We start from the raw sequence: 25,008 nt of genomic DNA on the forward strand, positions 1-25,008 counted from the left end.
ACTCATCTGGTGAGCTAAAATTTTATTTGTGAAGTGCGAATAACTTTGAAGCTTAAAGCTGCCTGGTTTCAGGCCATTTTCATGTACATCTGTTTACAAATAAGCCTAGTTTGTTTTTTTTTTTCCCCCTCTGGAAAAGGCAAGAAAAAAATCTCATTTGTTGACTTGCTTCTGAATATTTTGGAAAGCAATTTTATGTCAACTTGATTAATTATTCTGTTTTCCCAAAGGTTGATAACATGCTGATTTCAAGTAAGACCTTGAATAATAGATATTTGACGTGTGCATAATCATTTTGATTCCTGAATAAAACCATTCCTGAATGGCTTTGATGCTGTCAATAAAATCCTTACAGTTAAGTGAATGAAAATGGGTTTAACAACTATATTTAGCAAAAGCCTGTTGGTGGTTTGTTTGTGTGTTTGGTTTTTATTTCTTCCCCCCCCCCACTGTTTTGTATACATATGTTAGGTGCATAAATTCCGCATCTATTTTGCTTCCCATTGAAATGGACAAATCTGTCCTGTTTGCTTTTTAAGCCATCCTCTGCATAATCTTAAAGCTCAAGTTTTGCCACAAATTAATATAGTAAGAATATTCTTAGTGTAGAAGGTTAGGGACATACACAAAGTTAAGCATATACTCAGGTTATGTTAAACGTAACCTGTACCTGTATAATAAAACAGTTCTGTCCAAACTGTAAGATGTTATCAGTGCTTTTCCATTTTAATGAAGTGTTGTTTTTTTTTTTCTTGAATATTTTTAGCTGGTTTTGTCTCCCCTTTACTTTTTATATTCTTATTTATAATTCTGGCATTATCCCATTGTAGCCTGTCTGCCACAAATCTTCCTGTTACCAGTCTTGGGAGGAAAAGGCTCTAAATACACTGCCATATTTTCTCTCCCTCACTCTTCTCTTTATGATACACTAATTTCCATGTCTTTGCTGCTCCAAAAGTTTTTCCTCCCGTTATTTAGTCCCCATAACCTCAGTTAAATCTGAACTTCACTGTCAAAGGCAAGAATTTAAATGTTTTCCCCTCCTACTTAACCTCTTGCCTGTTCTTTTTACGATTTGTTGTTCCTGCCACCTGCCTAATCAAATTTCCATCTGGCACACTACAGAATTTTCTCTTAGATAAATATGAATTATCTTCTGCTAAGATATAGCACTTAATTTGATTTTCTTAAATAAATTTGCAGGGTTTTTAATGTGTGTGAAATTCTTCAGATTTTTTTCTGCAGAATTGTAACAAGAGTCCAACTTGTCAGCCTGATGAGCCCCAAGTTCCATAGCTCCCCACGCCTACCTATATCATAGCATGGTAATTTTCATTTATGTTTCCTCTGCCTTCTGTTGGCTTGATGCCAATAGGTTCAGGAAGTATATATCTGTGTATAATTTTAGAGATACAACGGAAGAATTCTTCTGAATAAACCATGCTCGTAACTATGCACAAGTGCTAGTGATGATTGTCCTCTTTGGAAGCTGCTGTTTTCACTGATGTGGCTGTGGTGATAGAGAGAACTAACTAACTAACACTTCCAGGGTGCCTAGTTTAGAGATTTATGTAACCAATTATGTTAAGAAAAAAAAGAACATTGTTAAATGCCAAGATAAGAAGTTTTACAGCACCTAGGCGTAAACTTAAGGCACCTATCTGTAAACTTGAGAAGACAAGATAATGAAGATTTACAGCAAAAGGGGGGAACCAGTCTGGTTTCAATCAACTTTGCAGCTTGGGTTCCAGTCAATTCAACATAATGAGCCACAGGTAAAAAATTCCCTGTGACGAAGCTGAAGGAGCCTTCATCCAAAGACCCCCAAAGACTCCTCCTCAAGACCACCAGATGGCACTGCGCAGGCGCAACAGGGCGGGGTCAAGGAGGAGACTATGGAAATGATTACCTGGGACTCATTTTAATAAGAAGCGGGGAAAGGTTATGAATATGTATAGGTGTTCCTGGGGTCATTATGAATATGTAACACCTTACTGTATTTAAACACATCTCATATTGTTAGAAGTTGCTCATGAATGTTGGAACGATCCCCCTTGTGCCCGACATCGAAATAAACATATCTGCTTTATAACCTTGTGAGTTGTAAAGTTTTATGACTTTATAGGTTGTAAAGTTGTTTCCAGGCGTCAGTGGGAAGTTGTCTTTTTGTTGTTTTGAGTACCTGTGACTTACAGAACTCTGGGAATTGCTGATAGAGTGCTTGTTAATGGCAAATGGTAAAAATCCTTTTTTTTGGGGGCCAGGTTTTCTGACTGTTTCATCCACCTGCCTTTTGTGTTCTCACTGGTTATGCTATTACAGAACTTCGAGAATGATATTGAAAAGTTGCATGCAGTAAATGAGCACTACAATTTCCTTATTAATGCTACTTTTCCCTTTGGCAAGCTTTTCAACTTCAGAGAATGTATTTCTTCTCTTGCACTTAGAATTAATTTCATATGCCTTGACAGCCAAGTTACTTGAAGTAGGAGTTGAACACTGCGTACGGGACCCACTGAAGGTGAATAGGACTCAGCTAGTCTTACCACCATACATTAGTGTCCAACTGACCATGAGCCAGAAGACAAGCTTCTAGTAGGAGGGAATTGCATTGTGTATGAACAAAGCTGACATGGAGTTCAACAAATGGGAATGAGTTGCAAATAATTCAACATTCAGCCAAAAGTGATAACCATAATTGTTTGTGCCAGCATGTGTGTTGGCTTATAATTAGCTTAGAATGATAAAGTTTGCAACTTTAGATGAAAGACGGTAAGGATTGTGTTGACTGAAAGTGAATTGCCTGAGATTTTGAAGGGATTTTTTTGCTGAAAACGATACCACTCCTATCAAAACATGCTTTCTATGTAGTATATAAATTTTTCATATTTAACATATGTTATATCAATATAAATTTGCTTGCAGAGAAATTTGGCAGTGAATTGGAGAAGACATATTTTATAGTGTTGTTTGGACCTCTGTCTTTAACTGAATGAACTAAATTTTCTTAAGATGTTCTTTAAAAAACAAGGTTTTCTCTCAATAACTTTCTATTTCAGTGTAGAAGGTATTTCAATTTCATACACAATTGAACTTGAAATATATATATTTATTGTATGTGCCTTTTTATTTCAAACTAATCCAGCCTGCGAGTAGAATAACTGTCTTCTAGAAATAGTTCCTATTTTCACTGTAAAGTTTATATCCAGAACAACTCTCCTACTTCAGGCAGTCTTTCTCTTCTCCCAGGCTGAGATAGCTTTATACCTGAGTTAGTTTGTGTGCATGACCTTTATTTCTTCTGATGTCATTCACCATTGCAGTGCTGGTACACAGCCAGTTTTGCCCCCTTGTATTATGTTATAATTCATGTGGATTCAAGCTGGAATCACGTAATTTTTTAAACATCCGTGCTTTGTTACTTCTGTGTTACCCAGATTTACATCTACAACAGTCCAGGGTCCCACTCTCTTGAGAGTGAGGAAATGTGTCCCAGCAATTTGAACACTGAAACACAAAATTCCTGGCAGATCTGCAGAAGCACAGGAAAGGACCGGGGCTGCTTCAAAACAAACAAGCAAGCAAGGGAGCAAGCAAAGAAAGTGTCTTGGGAGGAAGGTAGGAATGCAAGCTGCCTCAGTGCCAATGCTCTGATGAAGTGCAGGGCTGAAAGCAGGCTGATGTGATGAATATGCCATGGTCCCATGTTGCCCTGAAACATCTGTGTCTTGGATGCAGTTAGTGCAGTGTGTTTTAAAGGCAGATCTAAGTAAAGAATCTTCTCTTCTTGTTGCCTGGTGCTAGACGTGCCACTGGAAGGGGCTCAAACAAGCCAGTTGTGCATAGTCTCTGGCACTGTTGTTAGGCATCCCCATTCAGATGGTGGGGTGAGTGGGCATCCCTAGTCCCCAGGTATGGAGGAGAGCAAGCTCAGATTTTGTCCTCTGTTTTTGTTCCTTGCACTTGCATTAAAAAGTGAAGTTTTCCAGGGATGACTGAAAGGATAGCCTGGGCTGAGATAATTTACAGAGTTTGGAGCTGCTGGGAACAAAACCGAGAATGAGCACCAAGGTGAGCTTGGCCAACACTGTGGCCACCCTGGCACTGTAGATCTTTCACAAAGGCTGAGTAGAGAATAGCTGAAATTGCAGATGAAGACGCTTGTCTTAGGAAGTAAGGTGTCCTGTGTTTTTGCTGGTCTGACAAGATGAAATAGTTCATGCCATGGTCAGGCGTTTGCCACAGAGGGAATGGGAATGCATGGTTGAGAAGAAAATGCAGGGCTGGCATCCAGTAGTTTGACTCGCTTGGGCTGCTTCAGGTGTACCTTAGATGACAAATAACTCTCCTGTAGCTGCAAACAGGGCAAAAGCACTAGGCGGTGTTTATGCCATGTTTTCCTTCCCCCACCACAATATCACCTCTTTTTCCTCCTTTGCAATTTAAGCCTCTTCAAGGCGTGTCTCAGGGCAATGTGCTGATAGTCTGTGGAGTTATACATTGCATTACTGGCTTTATTACCCACTCTTCCAATCCAGAACATCTCAGTTTTTGTATGAAAAGCCTTTTCTGTATGAAAAGCCTTTATTAGCACCTAAGTGCTACTAAGATAGAAATGTCATTCTGGTACCAAAAAGGAGGAAGAATACATGTACAATTTATTGATGTTGATATGGAGACTTGAACTGTAACAATAGTTTTGTGTGGAGTGTCTTTTTTTTTTTTTTCCTTTTTTTAAAGAGTTCAGGATAACATAGCCATTATGGAGAAAAGACATAAATAGCTGCTGAGGATATGAGACATCTCTGTAAGAAGTGAAAGAGGGCAGAGAAGATGTGGGTTTCTTATCTAGAGTAAAAGCCAGCAGAAGGCCAAGAAAGCAGATTAGCCAAGGGAAGCACCTGGGAAAGGCAAGGTCATGCAGGAAGGGCATCCACACAAACACAGAAATAAACTTTTCAGTAGACTGCACTGTTGATAATGAACATCCTTGGAAAACTAAGCACTGTGTGCTGTGGTGAGGGTAAGAGGGCAATTAGAGATCACTGAACTATCACATCTTTCCTGCAGCATTTTACTACCTACGAAAGGGAGAACTTATCTTCATGATTTATAACCTATTGACAGTAACATATGAACAGTCAGAACTTCAGGCATGTTCTGCTACAGCTCTGCTGTGGTTTTATATTTTGTTGTTTATATTCAATTAATAAACATCTTTTATTGTGAAAAACATGGTAAAACCATCTCTCTGAAATGCAGCTTCCTCCTAATAATATCAGTTGCTAATAGCTTGTTTATGCAAAGACAGAACATTCATTTTCTTTCTTACAGTAAGGAATCATTTTTCTTGCCTTCTACCCTCTAGATTCCAACTGGGAGCATATGATGCAGCTCTGACTCTGCCATCTGGACTACCTTTTAGATGTTTGTAGCATCCAAAAAACACCTCTTTAGCTTTGCCCCTCAATCCGTTAAAGGGGATCTTGGATATATTTGCGCAGATGATAAGCAAAACACAGCAGAAATGTATGACAAAACCAGTTATTCCTCACAAGTATCTAGCCTTGTCGCCTCCAGTTTACTTTGTCTTACATGATACCAGTTACTTCAGTTATAAAAGTAGTTAGTTCTCTTTCACTGAGTAAGCAGAGCTGAGTTTCCAAAGAGCCTGGCCTAAGTGACCTGCTCTCCTCTTCCACGTTAACACATGATATTTAGCCAGGCTGTGAAGTGCCCTGGGGAAGACCAAGACATCATTTCTCTTGCTGGCCTCAGAAGTAAATGGAACAGGCTGATGCTGTTAGTGTTCAAGCAAAACTGGAAGTCTCAAGCAGGTGGCTGTTGCCTCTGTGAGATTGGTTACGTGAATTAATGTATCAGAACAAAACCTAGCTGCTTATCAGTAGGAATTGAAGTGGTGAATTTCCAGATGGCAGTGGCCAAGCTTGGCACCAAGTTAAGCTCTCATGCTGATGGAGTAGCACTGAAAATCATTTCAAATAAAGACATTTTCTTCAGGAGTTTTGAAGTTGTTACCATGGACAGTGACAGTTTTGAAACATTAATTGTACCAATGAACCCTTTGTAGCTGATCAAGTATACAAGTATTGATGAGTGATGAAGTTGGTCTAGAAGAACTCTTGGAAAATATACCTTTTGATTCTTACCTCTCATTGATTTCTTTCTTGTTCTCATAACGATTTCCTAGTTCATAAACTAGAATGCAGCTGCATAACAGTGAAGAACAGAAACTAATTTAGTGCCTTAATGTTGGTCAACAATGGGTACATTGGAATGGTGTTGCTTTGCAAAAAATTGAGATTATTAGTTGAGTACCATTCTAAAGTCTCCAGTTTCATCCCAAGTCTCAAAATTTAATTTGAGCACCACACTGCTGGGTGGAAAAGGCTTTCATTTGTTACAGGCTGTCTTGAAAGTTGGTGTATAGTAATCTGCTGATTTTGAAGAAATCTATGTGGTAAGAAAAAGCAATGTCTTTTAAAGCTATCTGATGTATAACCTGTGTCACTGAATATCTTAACACAAATTACTGCTCTTATGTTCCTTTTGTATTTTTTGTGATGCACCTGAGATATATATGTATAAAAGGTATAACTTTAGAAGGATAATTTTACTGAAAAATTTAAAATGAACATGTGCTGTTTGTGTTTTAGAAAAACTAGTATTTAGGTCTGACCAGTGTATTGTCAAAAAACTAGCACCTTGGAGTAAAAATTAGATAAAATTCAGAGGAAAATAATTTGAAAGTATAACCTTGCATATTGGTGCATTACAGCTGACTTTGCTAATTATAATCCTTTAGTTAATTAGCAGAGGTGATCTGTGTGTCTGATTAAGTCCAACATGGCCGGAATTTTGGATTCAAAACCAAAGATTTTCCTAACAGAATCCCTAATGGAAGAATTATTTGGGGTTTTTTGTTGGGTTGGTTTTGTTTGCTTGTTTTCGAAACTTCAAAATAAATAAAATAATCTCCTAGTGGCAAAACATGAAAATATAAAAAAGCTAAATGTACTAAACTTCTTCAGACTGTTTGAACTATTTAGGAAACTAATAACTACAAACTTTTGGGCTTAATTCTATCAATATTTGGTATCCAGTGCAAATGTGCTAACTCTTACCAGTAAAAGTGAAACATCTATGAACTAGAATAAGGTGGTTGAACAGAACCTAAGGAATTACAGGTTCAGTTCGCTGTCATTTGAAATGTTATTTGAACCTCAAAAAGTAAATCTCCCACCGTTAGCAATTGCCAGATCTTTTCAAGATCACGAGTTAGAAATCAGTGATGTTTGCTTTCCCATTGCAAATGACGTGATTCACACATTCATGACACAGTCTAACTGAGAGGGAAACAAAGTTAATATCTGAGACCATCTGAAATGAAATAATGTTGTGATTTGTGCCAGATGGGTGCCTAAAGTAATTAAAATGTCAGTGCTTCCTAAGTAGGGTAACGATATGGACCTAATTCTGGTCAGTCTCGAGAAATCTATTTTGATGAACTTTCTTTCAACTCTATTTAGCTCAGACATATGTCGAAAGATAGCCCAGCGGGATGTTACTGCAATCTGTTTGTATTTCTCCAAGCTATTGAATACACTAGTGTCATAATTATACCAATGATGGTCTGTAGAAGTACTGCGACAAAAAGACTAAAGCCTATTAGTTTTCTGTTTATTGTGAAGCCTAAAGAAATAATCTCTTTCACTTTGGTATTGCAGTTTGTATGAACAAAACAGTCTTGTCTTGATAATTTTTGTTGAATTCTAACAGAAATGTCTGATCATGGATTTGGGTATTGAGGGGGGAAAATAAAGAACATAAGCAATTAAACAAGCAAACTTATATACTTCCTTTTCCCCCGGCTCAGCTTAACCCAAACAGATATCCTAACCACTTCCTAGTCTTGGTTTCCCTAATTTTCACTGCAGGTTAGGTTCAGTGTGCACCAGCTCCTTTGCTGAGGCGAAGTGTGGGAGATGGGTTCATATGCCATAATGGTATATTCATGCTCTTCTTTGTTTTAGTGTTTTTCTTGCCGTTCTCTTTCTTAATGGCCCTACTCTAGAGTGGCATCCACAGGCCCAAGTCCCCTTGGGGATGTCCTTGCCCTGGCATGGGTTCCCCAAAGCCGCAGTCCCTTGGTGATGTTGCTGCCACAGCATGGGTCACTTGTGGCTGCAGTCCCTCAGGAGTGTCTCTGTTCTGGCTGGGGTTACCCATGGCTACAGTCCCTCAGGTGCTTACTTTTGGTATGAAGCAACTCCTGCCCAGAGTGTGTCTCCAGCACTGTGTCTCCCACCCCTCACAGATGATTCTGTCTTTCTTAAACCTGTGTGAGCTGAGGTGCTGTGGGCTCTGCGGCTGCCTGGGCTTTTGGGGAGCAGTGGGCTCTTGATGCTGGTTTTGGAGCTGTCTGTGACTGGCTCAGGACTGCCTCCCTCACAGGACACTGGTGTAGCCCCCTGCTACTGAAACCCTGCCATTGGTGCCCAACATGCAGGTATAGTGCAGATTTTTCCAATCTTGTATTAAAATTCTACTCTTCAAAAAAACAGTGTACAGAGAGACTTCAACCTGCAGTACTGAATTTTGCAGAGTTTTGGAGGAAACAGTTAACTTCAAGGAAGAGCTGTTTGATGAATAGCAGATAAAGAAGCAACACTTTGTAAAGAATAATTTCTTAAATCTTAGTTGTGTGCCAGTCCTTGTGTTTCATTGACATCAGAGTCATCTTTCACCTTAAATAACAATAAACAGCTGTGTTTTCTCATGGACTCCTTCAAGATTACTTCTGAGAGGTAAGCAGCACGCTCATTTACCTTAAGCTGCGGCAGGCTTCATGCCCTTATTCTTTGCTGCATTTTAATACAGTATTTGCTGTATTGCTGAACCAGTCATTTAGCTTCCTGGGAAAAAAGTCATTTTTCAGTGAGCAGAGGTAGCAGAAAGCCGAAGTGCCTGGGAGCAGGTGCTCTCTAGTGGGTGTGCTCACCCCCCACTGGCTGACCATCACCTCCCAGTCTGTCATGTGGGATTTCAGCAAGGGTACGTACCCAGTTTACTGACTCTGGATGCACCGCTCTTCTTTTGTTTTTCACCTAGATCTCAACAGATGTACCACAGCCATATCATCTCCTAAAGAGCTCAGAACTGAACTAGGTGATACTGGGTATTTTTGTATTCCTGTGTGAGCTCAGTAGTGTTGGTTCAAGTTGCTGTTTGAAGGCTTAGAAGTGGACTGCCCTCTTGGTTAACACTTCATGCATGTTTAAAAAACTTATTGAGTTTGTTTTTTAAGTGGTCATATGCTAAAACTTCACTTTAAAGTGGGAAAACTGGGAGTTTCTGGGATTTGAATGTCTGAGTCTCACATACCGAGTCGAATGCTTCTAGACTGCAGTTCTTCTGACTGACATATACTATTCATCTGAACAGGGCAGTCTATTATATAAATTGTCCAAGGCCTATTTTATTCAAAATGAGCTATCATTTTGGCTTTACATAAGCTGAAGAAAATATCTCTTTGCAAAGCAGACTGAAAATCAGTAGACCAAATTGTGTAAAAAGAGCTTGGTATTTCAATTTAAATTTATATTGAGGATGGAGGAAAAAGGAGAGACCTTTTTGTGCTGAAAGTTTTGATTAGGACAAAAATAATTCTAGCACAATGGTCTCCCTTTGGAAAATCGTGTTTCATTAAAATCAGCCTTCAGCTGAGTCTATCAGAGCTGTCAGTCACAAGAAGTAGCCATTAGGTATGAAACGTTATGGAAAGATTGTAGGTGCACAGCCTGTCTGTTTATATCTTCTATGCAATAAATGCTACCACACTCTTTGATTTGAGTAAAATTAGAATATTTTATTTAGTTGGAAATCCTGAAGCAATGAATTTATGAGTTAAAATTATTGCATGGGGAGTGTGCTACTTTTTTCTGCATTCTGCAAAGAGCTTAGACGTAGTGGGATAGAGTGTGTCCTCAGCAAGTTTGCAGATGACACCAAGCTGAGTGGTGTGGTTGACACGCCTGAGGGATGAGATGCCATCCAAAGGGACCCGGACAAGCTTGAGAAGTGGTCCCATATGAACCTCATGAAGTTCAACAAGGCCAAGTGCAAGGTCCTGCATCTGGGTTGTGGCAACCCCCTGGTATCAATACAGGCTGGGGGATGAAGGGATTGAAAGCAGCCCTGTGGAAAATGACTTGAGGTACTGGTGGATGAAAGACTGGACATGAGTTGGCAATGTGCACTTGCAGCCCAGAATGCAAATTGTATCTTGGGCTGCATCAAAAGCAGGGTGGCCAGCAAGTCGAGGGAGTTGATTCTGCTCTTCTGCTCTCTCTGGTGAGACCCCACCTGGAGTCCTGCATCCAGCTCTGGAGCCCTCAGTACAGGAAAGACATGGACCTGTTGGAGAGGGGCCACGGGAGGCCACAAAATGATCAGAGGGCTGGAACACCTTTCCTATGAGGACAGGCTCAGAGAGTTGAGGTTGTTCAGCCTGGAGAAGAGAAGGCTCTGGGGAGACATTATTGTGGCCTTTTAATACTTAAAAGGTGTCTATAAGAAAGATGGGGACAGACTTTTTAGCAGGGTCTGTTGTGATAGGACAGGGGGTGATGGTTTTAAACTAAAAGAGAGGGGAGATTCAGGCTAGACATGAGGAAGAAATTGTTTACAATGAGGTTTGCAAAACACTGGAACAGGTTGCCCAGAGAGGTGGTAGACGCCCTGTCCCTGGAGACATTCAAGGCCAGGCTGGATGGGGCTCTGACCAACCTGATCTGGTTGAAGGTGTCCCTCCTCGTTGAAGGGGGTTGGACTATAATAGATGACTTTTGAAGGTCCCTTCCAGCCCAAACTATTCTATGATTCTGTGATTATATTTTTTTATGCCTTGTAACTCATCCGTAGTGTTGAGTTTGGTTTCAGATGTGATGTCTATGTGTGACGCTGGACATCACTTAATATTCATGTGTTTCGGAGAATTCATGACTTGGCAGGTCATTTGCTCTGATGAAGGTAGTAAGTTAGCTGTATGTTTATACTGCAAGAGTTTCTCAGCAATGAAACAGTGTGATCATCTTCATGAAAATAAATAGAAGTAACTACCAAAACACTCATATCTATTATTGAAGTAATATATATATGCCAGGGGGATATTTTAAAAATAGAAAAATATTTGATATTTTTAATATTTTCTACATTAATTGAATAGAAGGACTTTATAGCACTGATTGAAAGAGCCAGAAATCTAAATGACAGGACTAATGTACAATAATTATTTTTTGCCATTTTACTACTTTTTCTAGATTGCTGGCTGTTGTAATATTTTTTCTGAATGGAATGTTACAGAAGTTCTAATTATATAGAGAGAAAAAAATACAAGCTCAGAATGCTTTTGTTGTCTGTGATGGATGCTTGACATCCAATGTTTTTGATATAGACAAATAGATGACAATTACCACTTGCCCATCCCTTTTACCTGATGTGCTATCAAGCATGTTATGACTGCATGTAGCATGATTTCCACAGAATGTGATGATACGTTTCAGATTTAGCTTTGGGGGCTTTTTTATCAGTTGCGTTTTCTGATTTATTTTATTACAAATATTCAGGCCATTAGAAAGCCAGAGCTCTCAAATGTGTCTATATGTGATCTGAGGAGACATAACACCTACCTCACCAGTCTAATGATGATCCTCACCAAACAAAGGCTATTTCTTCAGAAGAGTAACCTGACTAGTATATTTACTCTGGTTACAAGAAGGAAGCCATCCAGTATGGTAGGGGTTTTTTTTGTTTGTTGCTTTGCTTTGTTAGGGTTGTGGGTTTTTGTGTGTTTTTCCTTTTTCTTTTCCCCTTCAGAGATTGTTATATGCTGTGTTGCACACACAATATATCATAGGCTACTTAGTCTTCTACTAAAACGGATTGTTCCTTCAAACAAGTTTCCCAGCTTCCTTTCCTCACTTTCACTCACTTCTATTTCCATCAGTATTCAGTCAGCCTTCTGTTCTGTAATATCTACAAACTCATCTTAAGGTGAATACTTTTTTTGAGCTAGCAGCCATAAGATGTGTCTGCATCTGCAGTCTTGCCCTGGCTCCCTGGTTTCTGACAATTCTGTATGTGCAAATTTCAGCATATGGTCTGCTTTATCCAGTGCAGCGAGTGTTATTGGAGTGAGCAAAATCAAATAGAATTAGTACTATATACACCAGGATAAACTTGCACAAGCAATCAGTAATCGACAAAATAACTGAGAAAGGGAAGTGTTCTTTAAAAAAAAAAATCCTCCCTGATTTCATAGTCTTTATCTTCAAGAGAAACTGCAAGAAACTTTAAAAATGGATGTCACTAAAAGTAAAATCCCATTAGATACTAAGTGCAATGGAGACTTTGGTATTGTGGCAGATTATTGTTATTCCTGAGTAACACCTCGTAACTCCCTGCTGTTCTCTGGGTGTGAAGTATTTATTCCTCAGGCTGGGGAAATACATTATGACTTATTGCTTCTTTTCCTGCCAAAAGCTTTTTCTGCTCTATAGAAGTCTAGCTCTGCTTTTATTAAGGTTGTCTAATTGTTCTGGAACTGAGCTGATTGTATAAACCAAGTGTTTTCAAATTTTTGCTTAGTTTGGTGTTTGCTCTGTTTTTTCAAGTCTGTTAAAGCTTTGAGTGTCAAAAAGCTTTTGTTTCCTTCAGTATCTCTTTATCTGCTGATGTGAGAAAAAGATACTATCTGCAAATGCTACTTCAGCTGTTTCTAACACTCTTATTGCTTGTCCTTGTCTCACCTGGTCAGTGGTTGGAGGCTGTAGAGGTTTTTAAAGGTTGTAAAGACAGATGAGTTGGGGATAGATTAATTTCATCTGCCCTTGACACAGTTAAAACTTCAGCATGTGGGTCAAACTTGCCAACTAGGTTTCCTCTGCAGTAGAGAGAAATATGCACCAGCAGAAGATAATTATGTTCTTTTATTACTTATGCTATAGGAAAACAGGAACAAAACGGGGAAAGAAAACCAAAGCTTTAACCTTGTTAAAATCTATCTAGTTCCCTTCAAAAATGACTGATTCTGGAGTCTTTGTGCCCAGATCTCCAGGGGAGAGGCAGAACCTGATAACTTAACAAAACCAAAACAGGGGGAAGGTCTACTTATTCCTGTAGTGAGGAAATTTAAGCATAGGAAAGAAGTGACTAAAGAACTAATTCCTCCCAGGGATTTAGGATTAGGGTGCTGATATTTCAAAATATGTATGCAGAACAAGATGCCCTTAAAATAGAAATTTTAGTGTCTGAATTAGTTGCACTTTGTATCTGACTCTTTAATACTCTATTACAGTGGACTTCACATACCAATATTTTTTGCTTTATGCGATTGACATGTAATTTTGCATGAAAAATGGTGCACTTAACCTTCCATTATTAATCTTAGAGAGTTTTGTGTGCTTTCCAAAACTGAATCACATTTGAATTTCTGTAGTGGAGTGTTTTAACTAACCTCCTCTTGGTCTGGCATTTAAATGTAGTGGTTCTCTTTTTCTCTCTCTTAAAAAAATCCAAACTTTCAATAGTAACATTAAAAGGAAGTTCAAAGCACTTTTATGCAACTTGGAATATATTTTGTAATTATTGTGGTAGTCAGATTTTTTTTTTTCAAATGCAGTACTCCAGGGTATCTCCAGTTTCTAAACTTGATTAAATGAACTAAAGCTCTGTTTTAATAGGTTTCAAAGAGAGACCTCTTCAGTCATCCCTGCATATAACATTTTTACCTGGAGCCTCAAGAAAACACTTGTAGAGGTTAAAATTTGGGTAAATTAATTTTCAAAGGAAATGAAAGGATAAGAATGTACTAAAATGTTATATGTGTTAAAATTTACTATTGATTGCTGAACTTTCTATACTGTGTATTAACATCTGTTTGTGAGATGCTGTGCATTTAAGCTGTGCATTATTCTGTAGAAGATGTCCCTTTTTTCCTGGTTGTGGTTGGAATGTACTTTCTTGTAGTAGCAAAGCAAAAACTAAAGATGTGGTAGGTAAGTACCATCACAGAAAGAGAAGACGACAGGCAAGCAGTAAATCAAACTAAATATGATGTGCTTTTGGAAATGCTGTAGAGATTGAAGATATTTTAGTTATAAATTATTCAGTTGCTAGGCTTGCTTTCCGAATAATTTGAGTTCATCCATAGAGTAGCAGTAAGAGACAGTAGCAATTTTAAGTACTTTAAGTGAATAAATATTAGAAATTCTAAGAGCACCATAAAACTGTTATACCTTTTCTAAACATATATATCTGAGCTACCTATAACTATTGAATTGTTTTGAATATGAAAATTATATGTTTTGGCCTCCAGACACCCTGTTTATGCAATGTGCAATTTGTACATAGTATATACCTGATATATAGTATAAGTTGATCTGCAAATTTAGACCCAAACATCCATCTGTGTAATTTACAGAGAAAATTGCAAATTTTCTTATATCCTTGGCAAGTGGTGGAAAAGGTTTAACTGATAAATTTGTGTATATACTTTTAACTGATAACCTTTTGGAAACCTCTGAAATTTTGATTTGCCAGAGCTAGCTATTGTACTTGGAAGCTGACAGAATGCAAGATCTAAAATTCTATTTCTTGTTCCTCTATGATTTAATATAAGGTTATTAACTCTGTCTCTGTTCAGCATATTTTTTCCTCTGATTTACAGTGATGTATTATTCTGTACTTGCATATTTGTCTTGGAGAACTGTTGGGTTTTGTTTTATATCTAATTTGTGAGATAGGAAAAATCTTGTTACAAAAAGTGCTTGCTTATCCACTTTTCTTATATGTCAGTGTAATAGGTGTTATTGTTCGAATTACTGTTATTTTGTATAAATTCTTGGCAGGGGCATTTAAATCTGATGGTCTCATATTCACTCTCTCATTGAAATAAGAAGTAAATGGTTTAGATGGTCTGTTACTAGTAATAACATTTAGATTAAATGAACTAGAAAATAATAATATTTGAGATACAGTGTCCATAGGCAGAATAGCATGCGATTCTTTAAAATTGTCCTTCCATTTATGTTTGTTATTTGTTCACCTTCTCCAGGAAGGTCAGGCAGGATCATCTATTTTTGAGTCAGTGAACCCACTGGAAAGGGTTTAGGTCAGTGACAGCGCCTCTCTATTAACGTAGCTCAATTTAAATCTATTACAATTCCACACCCTGCCTAAAAGCATTTTGTAGTAACTGGGCAGTTGGCCATGGATTTGTTTTGAAATTTCGTCAGTGCTGCAGTCACCAAGGATGCACTGAATGATCCATAGCTAAGATTTTGCATGTGTGTTTCTCAGCGTTTGGTTAGCAGAGTGAAGATAACCAAGTCCATTGGGATGGGTTGGAGGCCCATGAACCTTATAGTTAGAGACCAAGCCATTTTTCAGGCTGTACAAGTTGTTGCCTCCATTATCTCTTTTTGAGCAAGGGTTCTGTTCATTACATTTGTAAATTAGCATTGTCTCCCTCCATCATGTAAAAATAACACTAATTGCAAATACCTGTATAACAATAGGAAGTTAATAAATGATTAGAAAAATGATTTTCTGATTGATTGGTTGCAGAAAATTAATCAAAGATGACTTGTTGGCACTCAAGTGAAAAAGTCAAATGATCTCTGTATTTTTTTGATCACGTGTGGCTGAGCAGTGAAAAGTAATCAGATCTAAAGATCACTGAAGTCAGAAGAAAAATTTTCTTTGTTCAATGGGCTTTGGATGAGCGCTTGAAGAAATGAACCTGGAAGTAATACAGTATTTGCTCACCTCTATTGAAATGTTTTTCAAGTCAGTCAGCTGCGCAACTTATGCTTCCCCCAGTTCCAGTGTTATCTGATGTTCTGTTGTACTCTATTTCCTATTTGCATTTTGTTAGCATTTATGGTAAGCACAAAAATGGAAATATTTAGATAAGCACTCAAATCCATTGTCACAGTTTAGATTAATTACGCTCACTTATTTAATGTGGCCTTGAATTACTAGCCAGGCTTAATTTGGTTTATTAAATCAGCAGCTTTCTTATAAAACACTTAGAAGTTTTGAAAGTTTTTTCAAATGACATGCAGGCTGGATGACTAATTAAGGTTGCTAATGTCCCAGTGGCAATACTATGGACCAGAGAAGAGCAGAGAGATTTTCCTTTCATGTCCACTCACACAGAAAATTGCGTATGTGCCAAATTTCTGCTGTAGATAATTGTGGAGTGAATGTTCATGTACACACACATAGAGCATTGCATCTCTGTGGCACGTGGACCACTGCGAGTGTGTGACGTGAGCATCTCATGCTGCTTATTTTCTCTTGCCACAGCACTACTCTGATCTCACCACATCTCATGATATTTCAAAGGGATGAATAGGTTTGCCTGATGCTGTCTCATTTATCATAACTGATTATTGCATCTCTTCATTTTCTCTTGGAACTGTGAACATTTTTCTCCTTTTTATTTTTATGTACAAAGAGTTCAGAGCACATTCTCCTTTCTTTTCTGTATTTTCTTCTCATTCTCTCTCTCTCTCTTCTCAGACTGGTTTTCCTGGCAGCCTGCTGCAGTATTGTGAGCCTGCCCTGTGCGTTTCCAGCTGATGCCGGCTGGAATCAGTGGGAAGCTTCAGCTCTCGCAGGCTGTCATGTAGCTGTTGGTGCTGCTGTGGCCCATAGGCGTTTGCTTCTGGATGAGATCTCTGTGTGCGTTGCTGCTGGTGGGCACATGGGCATCCTCTGCTACTCGGTGTCTATTACTGTGCCAGAGCTTGCTCCACCAGAAGATTTTGGCAGTACCACCACTGATGAGGTTGCATGAATATATCGATACCATTTGGGCATGACAGTTACTTGAGGAAGGAGAAAACAACAATATCTCTCCTTCTGAAAAGCTTTTTCAAATTAATAACATCTTAATAAACTTTATTTTACTAATTAGCTTGAAAACAACCAAACATATTTCAGTAGCATAGTGAAGCAGATAAACAATAAAACCTATGTGTTTTCTTGGGTCATACAAGGTGAGACCTTCACTCTTCAATGCAAACTTCAAGCTGTGTGAACAAGGCTAAACTTGCAATCACGCCTGCGTGACCTGGGAGTCCTTAATTTACCCAAGAGCTGCAGATTTCAGTTATCTTAAGAAAACATGATGAAAAAAAGGTTTTAAGTAAATAGTAAATATTGCAGAACTTGTGATGGAGTCAGAATTTTCATAATTCACAGCAGTTCCATTTCCCCTGAATGGACAGGCTAATGTCTACTGTATCTTTATTGTAGTGTGGGTTTTTTTTAATGGGCTTGTGTGTTGGTGTTTTGTTTGTTTGTTTTAGTACAAGTTAATTTAATACAATAAAAAGGACTGGGGAATCTTTATGATTTAAGAATAGAATAGAATAGAATAGAATAGAATAGAATAGAACAGAATGTCCTGAGTTGAAAGGGACCCACAAGGATCATTGAGTCCAACTCCTATCCCTGTATATGACAACCCTACAGTTCACACCGTGTGTCTGAGGGTGTTGTCCAGTCTCTTCTTGAACACTGTCAGAGTTGGGGCCGTGACACCTCCCTGGGGAGCCTGTTCCAGTGCTTTGCCGCCCTCCTCATGAAGAACCTTTTCCCAATGTCCAACCTAAATCTCCCCTGGCACATCTTCCTGCCATTCCCTCGGGTTCTGTCATTCGTTGCCAAAGCAAAGAGATCGGTGCCTGCCCTTCCTCCTCCCCTTGTGAGGAAGCTGTATCCACCATGAGGTCTCCCCTCAGTCTCCTCTTCTCCAGGCTGAAAAAACCAAGTGATTTCAGCTGCTCCTCTTACAAATTCCTCTCCAAACCCTTCACCAACTTTGTAGCCTCCTCTGGACACTCTTTTAGGCAGCTACAGTTAATTTTGTTTTGTGCTCAACTGAATGTTTTCCTTTTCACATACTATTGTTGAAGCACATTGATTCAAACCCAAAATAAAGCTGGTAGTTGAACAGAGGGTAGCCAGAGTTTGTTCTCCCACTGAACCTGAGCCTTTCTTATTCCTTGTTGTCTTTCAGCCCCCTAGGCTCTGGGATGAATTATTGTTTCACTGGGTGACAGTTAGGGGCTAATCACAGGAAGAGATTACTTGAGCTTTCTCTGTCATGAACATTGTCATTTCAACCTGAGTGGTGCTTAAGACAAAATTTTAACTTTTTTCAATGCCAGAAAGTGGTAGATGCATATATTTATTATTATGCTGGTGATAAACAGGGGTATATGGATGTAGAGAAGTACTACTATAACTTCTGTTGGGAGACTTAGAAGACAGATTTTGTAGTAGGAGAACATACTAATAAAACCTTAATTAGGTGTGGAGTTTGCTGTTGCTCCTGTAAACACATAAATAAAGCCATATTTCCATTCTGTAGTGTAGCTGTGACAATAACATATGGCCTCCAAGCTTTTAAGATTTTTTTTTCTGGAAACATTTATGCATCATTAATACTTAGCCCTTCTGGTAGGGAATAAAACAGCATTTAGACGCATTCCCTTACCCATTGCCTGTTCTCTCTGCCTCAGCACGCAGGCTTATTGTTGGTTGAACTGGGATGAAAAGTGAGCCAGAGCTATTTAGAACACCTGTTTCAAATATTGGACATCCATCCTATTACGCATTTTTTCTGATACGAAATGTCACTTGCAATCAGAGGGTGTTATGATATTCTGATACACAGTAAATGTATGAGTTTGCAAATTACCAAGACTTTTCCCAGTGCAGTGATCTTGGTGTATCACTATGATTCTTTACTCTTAAAAAAGGACTGCATTTTGGAATCCTGATGCATCTGAACACATATGTCTGTACCTAGAGGAAAAGATACATCGTAGGTTTATGTAAGCAAAGTGCTAGTATTTGGATGTGTGTAATTTTATATTTTGCACTTGCAAGTAGTATGCTTTACAAAAAATATTTTACCTTGGGAACTCTTTGCTTGCACAGATAATTAAGGGAAAAAAATACTAGTTTCTGTATTTTTTTTTGTCTAAGCAAGGGCTTCTTTACTCTTTGATTCATGGCTGCAGAAGCTGTGGAGGAATTTACATTTGTTCTCAAATATTCTTTTGTATTTGAGAACTTCATTTGCTAGGCTTATTTTCATATGAGGGACAGGGAAGGGGGCAGGTGGGGATTTCAGGTGAGCCTTTTCAGGGTGATTACTTCCTGTACAGGTGTACTTGAGGTCCTGGCAATCACACTGGTGGACTAGACCACAGTTGAGATCAGTCTACAGCCTTTCACTCAGTGGAGTTCTTTCTCTTCTACCCAGGTACTAATTGTTTTGTTCAGTTATGTTAGAAACAATAATAAAACCCTCCACATTTGTTTTGATGATGTAGTAGTTCAGGTCTCTTGATGTAGCTGAAAATTCTGAAGGTCAGCAATCTGGATATAAGGTACATGGCAAAATTTGGTTCTGTGGCTCATTTTTTGGCAGAGTGTAAATAAAGATATAGGTTTTTAATTAAATAAGCAAAATGAGACTAAAGCCAGGCATTAATGCTCTTATGTGTTTTGATGTAGAATCCCATTTTATGTTCCCCCTTAATTTTTAGTCTTTGAGTAAAATTGGAACTTTTCAAAGAAAACAATTGGAATTTCTGGCACCTGGTAAGCCTTGAAACCAGTTTGTGAGTGTGAAAGTAAGCCTATGATCTGGATATTTCTGCAGAAATGGTTGGCAGTTAAAGATACCAGTGCTGATATTTACATTGTTATCTTTAGGTGTTAGACTTTACAAAATACTGAAAAGACTGTAGCAACTCATACGGTGTTGCAGGTTGTTCCAATACTCTGAAGACTGCATAGCCCTGTATTGCACTGGTTTCACTTCCAAGCATGGGGGGTTAGAAACCTAGCTATATTTTTCTAAGAAATCCAGGTCTCAAGGAGTAACAAGAGAATGATTATGGGAGTTACACCTGCTTGTGTTTCTCGGAATGAAGTGATAGGCAGGTTGTGCAAAGAGTTGTTAATGATTTGATGAACTCTCTTCTGTGTGTGGTGTTTTTTTTGTTTTTCCTCATGTCACTTGCAGCTCTTCATTAAATATTTAGGAAGATGATTTGAGGTTGTGTGGCTTGTCAAAAAGGTACCCTGGGGCTTCCAGGGATGTGTCCTGTAAGCTCCAGCAGGTATTCAGACTGGCTTTTGAACTGCTGCGAGTTTAAGAACTTTTGTTTATTAGAGGAATAAAAATGAGGTAGTAGATGGCCACATCTACTCCTCATGTGTGTGTTGCTGTCTCCACTGGCAAGGAGGGGGTTGGGGGGGAAAATTGTACCTTTATAATGTGGTGTTCAAGGTTACCAGGCAGAAACTCTACAAACTTCAGATTGCTATTGGGAGGTATGCTAATTGTCTTCTACTGAAGTTTTCTTACAGTGGCTTAAAATAACATAAACCAAGGCTTTTGAAAGACTTTAAAAAGTGTAGTAGTAATTGTTTGAACACTAAAAAAACAGGGTGAGAGTACAGCTTTTTATAGCACAGTTGGATACCAAAGCTTTACTCTTATAAGCATGTTCTGGTCTTTCAATTTGCTTGTAAAGTTCAGCTACTTGCACAGCTGTGAAACAATTTTGAGGCGAATTTGTGTAAAATCTTCTCTAGAAAGTAGTCTCCTGCAGTGAGAAACTTGTTTTCTTGAGAGCCCCAATCTTGAGAGCAGTCATCCAGTGTTCCTTGAGCATCCTTCATCTCAACACAGTGCAGGCTATGTAATACACTGAAGTCTGTTCAACAACAACAAAAACAAAACATTTTTTTGAAAGGGAACCACATTTAGGCTACTTTACACAGCAGGGGCAGCTGGCTTAAGGATGCTGAAGTTCAGAGTTTTTAAGAGGACATCTGGGAACCACTGTATCAAAGCCAGGGCAACTACATTAAGCGTTGGGGAAGTATCAGTAAGTGTGTAACCTGCTGTGGAACCTCTTAGAGAGTGCAATGTGTTTTCTGCTCTGTGGCACTAAGTGGAGATGTCCTTGTGTTTTATGAGTGCAGATACTTAAATTCTATTTGACTGTTGTGTAATAGAACAGGATAGTGGAGAAATCTTGAATTTGCTGCCTCCCATGAACTTTTTTAATGCTTGCACTCAATTTGAGTTGCAGTATCTCACCAGCTGTTCAAGTTTGCTTCAGAATTGTTACGTGCAGCACTCCCACAGCATTTTGCTTTAGGAGTAAAACTAATTCAGGTACATTTCAGAAGCCAAAATACAAAAGCTGCTACAGGTTGGTTATATACCATAACAATATTTCTGATATGGATGTGAAAATAACTATATTTGAAGAGTTCTGGATTTGTATCCCCACATAGCAGTATATTTTCTATGATAAATACATTAATTACATGTGTGCATTCTTGTTCTTTAGTGGTGAACAATGAGCTACTTATTCTGTCCTAGGAAAGACTTCTGTGTTTTTGTACTGCAAACTGTGGATTCTTTTCCTTGAGTCAGTTCTCAGGCTGTGCATAGGCAGCTATAGATTTTGATACCACATATGTAACGTGTTTACAAAGTGAAAAACTGATAGAAACTGATAGACACCATTTGGATGGCACTATGTCCCTTTTTTTTTTTTCTTTTTGGCAACAGGCTTCCAGACTTCTGTTTCCCATTCAAAAGCAAAATGTAATAATTTGGTGCCTAGAGAAACAGCCCAAGACTGTGCAGAAGTTTGCTGTGCTGATAATTTTACAGCTATCTTGACTGAAATTTTTCATCTTTCTCCTGTATAAAATTGAGTATGAAACATAATTCCAGACCCTGCATACTTTATCATTTGCAGCTCACCAGATTTGTGTTCAATTATTGATGTTATTGTCATAGTTGAATACAAATATAGCAATTTTTTTTCATGGTATTAGATGAATACTTCCGAGTGAATCTTCCTTTTTTTTTGGTGTTGCGGCTTTTTTGGTTGGTTGGTTTTCAAGGTGGAAAGGATTGTACCACCCGATTTATTAGAGTCTAGTCAAGATACTGTTATAAAGATTCTCACAGTAATGCTTTGAGCCATTCAGAAACAAATGCATTTATGACAATATAGGAAAACTTATGAGTGATCACATTTTAATGGGTATGGGTTTTCCTAGCATAAAGAGGAAAGAGAGAAATTGGAAAAAAAAGTGGTGTAATCACACAGGTTTTAATATTGATGGTAATTGAAGGGCAAGTCTGAGGACTAACATTTGTTTTCTTGGATAGCTCAGCTCATTAAGTGAGACCTAAATGGGTTTCTTTGGATCTCTCTTTGGCAAGGGAGAGACAGCAGTTGGGCAATGGCTAATGTATTTTAAACAATAACTGATGCATGTGATATAAAGCTGGTTGAAATATATTTGCTGGCTTCAGGCAGAGAAGAATTAATTAAGATTTAAAATTCTCATCTGAGTGAGAATTTATGCATTGGAATTTATAGCATGGTTAAAGTTAACTATAATTTTCTTTGAAAAATCTTGTGACAAGCAGGAAATCATTAGAATAAGCTTACTTGGAGGCATTTAAGAAACAAAAAAGCAAATTATTTGTTTATAGTTTTCGGAACACTGTTGGAATAAAAATACTGCAGAAATACCAAGGTTTAAGGTAGACGGATGCTGACTTCATAAGTTTAATTAAAAGAAAGAAGCCAAACCAACCAAACAAAACCCCAACAAAACCAAAACAATGAGGCATACACAATCTAGCCCTATATTGGGATCACTCTTGGTAGAATGTATTTTAAGTTTGTTATTGATGAGTCTAACTTGTAAACCAGCTTGAAGTAATTCCCAGTGACTGTGATGACTTTAATTATGAGGGCACAGCTAATCAGCTGAAAGCTGTCCTTTTCCTGAGTTCTGCCAAGAAATTGTTTTGACTCCAGCAGATGCTTTTTTTTTCTTCCTTTTTTTTTTTTAAAATATATATTTTAGGCCACTGAAAACATTATGAACCATCTTCTGTCATCTGTGGAACAAACTCAGTGTTGGTGTGACAGCATGAGTGACTTGTTTACACCAATACTCGTTAAAGCAGTCAGCAGCTGTTAGAATGGAATTTTGTAGTAGTAGGTCATTTTACAGAAGCGGGTATTAGCTTGCTGGAGGACCAGTGAGAAAAGAGTCTTTATTGAGCACAAATGTTTCAGGCCTGCTTTGTTAAATACAGCATATATTTTCAAAGATTTATTGTATAATTACCTTGATTAGATGCAAAAAAGTGCCTGGAACTAATCAAAGAGCTACAATTCATTGGGTTTAATAGTCATTATTTTTCCTCTTGTGAAATGCAGGTGCTTGGTTTGAGTGTGAGGATGGTGGTGCTTATCTTCTACGATCTTTGATTAATATCTAATTCTTTGCATCATGGAAGTAGCTAATCAGATATTCAATTTTCTAATCAGCTTCTCAATTTGATTAGTAATATGCTAATCACTTAAGAAAATCAAATATGTCATACGTTTAAGGTTTTTGACTTGAAGTTGCAACCATCTTTGAGGGTAGGAAGGTAGGAGGATCTGCTTAGTGCTACCAGTTTGATGCAGTGTTATATCTGAGGCAGCTGCAGCCCCTCCAAGAGTACCAGAGAAAGCTCAGAAGCAGATGCTGCAGGACTTGCTGTTACAGGCTGAACTTGTGTCCCTGGTGCCTGCTGCTTTTCCAAGTCAAGAGCTTTTTCACCTAGGCAGGAGTGGAAGTGAGAAAGCAATATCCTTACTGCGCAGCTCATTACTTCTGTTCTCACTCTTGGGGTTTCAGTGGAATTTCCCTTTTGTAGTATTTTTTGTTTGTTTGTTTGTTTCTTTTAAAATATCCTGACTGTGGAAAACCATATTTTTCAGTAGTTAGTTTTGCTTCATGACAGCTGTCACTGAGAAGGTGGCAATGTGTGAAATATTGTCACCAGTGGTGCAGGGCTTTTTCTTTGTGCTGTTGACAGGCACTGCTACTTGGAACAATGGGACAGTTTTTCTTCATGGGTGAAACCTATGCTGGCCATCTTGTGTCTCCTTTTTCTGTTGATTGTAGAATGTTCTTTCCTAATGAAGTTGTCAAAACTTACTTCCTGAGTTGTTTGTTTTTTATCTTCATGTCTGTCTTTTTTCTGATGAGAAGTGGACAGTGCTTTGCCACCACTTTCAGTGTACATAAATCGCTTCATTTATGTTTGCTGATTTGCTGATGCTCAAGGTGCATTACGGAGCCTGGACTCTATTAAAATGAATGGCAGGATGAGGCATATTTGAGCCCTTGTAAACATATTAAAAGCTAGTTAGCTGTTTATTTGCAGCTTTATTCATTAGTAATACTTTCTGCATGTTACAAATCTGTAGGGATATCTATACTAGAAAATGATGGCTGTGTTTAAATCCAGATAGGGAAATAAACTAGGGAGTAAACTATGCTGTCTGTATGCTTCCCATTTGTAATGCTGTATACATGAATGAGATCAAGGTCATCTACTAAGGACTTAAGAGACCAGGCTGCATGCCTTTGTCAGACAACTTGTTAAAACAGAGAATTTAATGGACCATACTACATTTATTGCTTTTTTACCTCAACTTTTAAAACATAAAATAGCATTTAAATTATTATTTAATCACTATTTAATTTCCACTTAAATGATTTTGTACCTTCAGCTCTTCGATGACTCTGTTTCTTCCCTTGTCCGCTGCCTGACAATATTTGCAGTGGTAACTGGCTGAGTATTGGCCCAAATAAGAATAGGGTGTTTGTAGCTGGAGGCTGAAGACATAATTGGGATGGTAATGACATCTAGCCCTATGGATGTGTTCCCATTGTTTATCTTAATATAACGAGTAGGGGAATTAATATATCCCCATCTGCTTCCAATAGATTTAATAGCAGCAGTAGCAAAAAATGTGCTTTTTGTCTGTATTTGACTAAAAACCAACACAT

The 25,008-nt window shown here is 38.2% G+C and overlaps 1 protein-coding gene across 1 annotated transcript in view; it reads left to right on the plus strand.

Annotated features, from left to right (window-relative positions):
• Positions 1–25,008, plus strand: part of ZNF385D (zinc finger protein 385D) — a gene marked incomplete at both ends in the record, with an annotated part of 422,577 nt that overhangs the window by 13,424 nt on the left and 384,145 nt on the right. The gene's annotated exons all lie outside the window — the stretch shown is intronic.

This window comes from Nesoenas mayeri (assembly GCF_963082525.1).
Source record: "Nesoenas mayeri genome assembly, chromosome: 2".
Classification (NCBI taxonomy): domain Eukaryota; kingdom Metazoa; phylum Chordata; class Aves; order Columbiformes; family Columbidae; genus Nesoenas; species Nesoenas mayeri.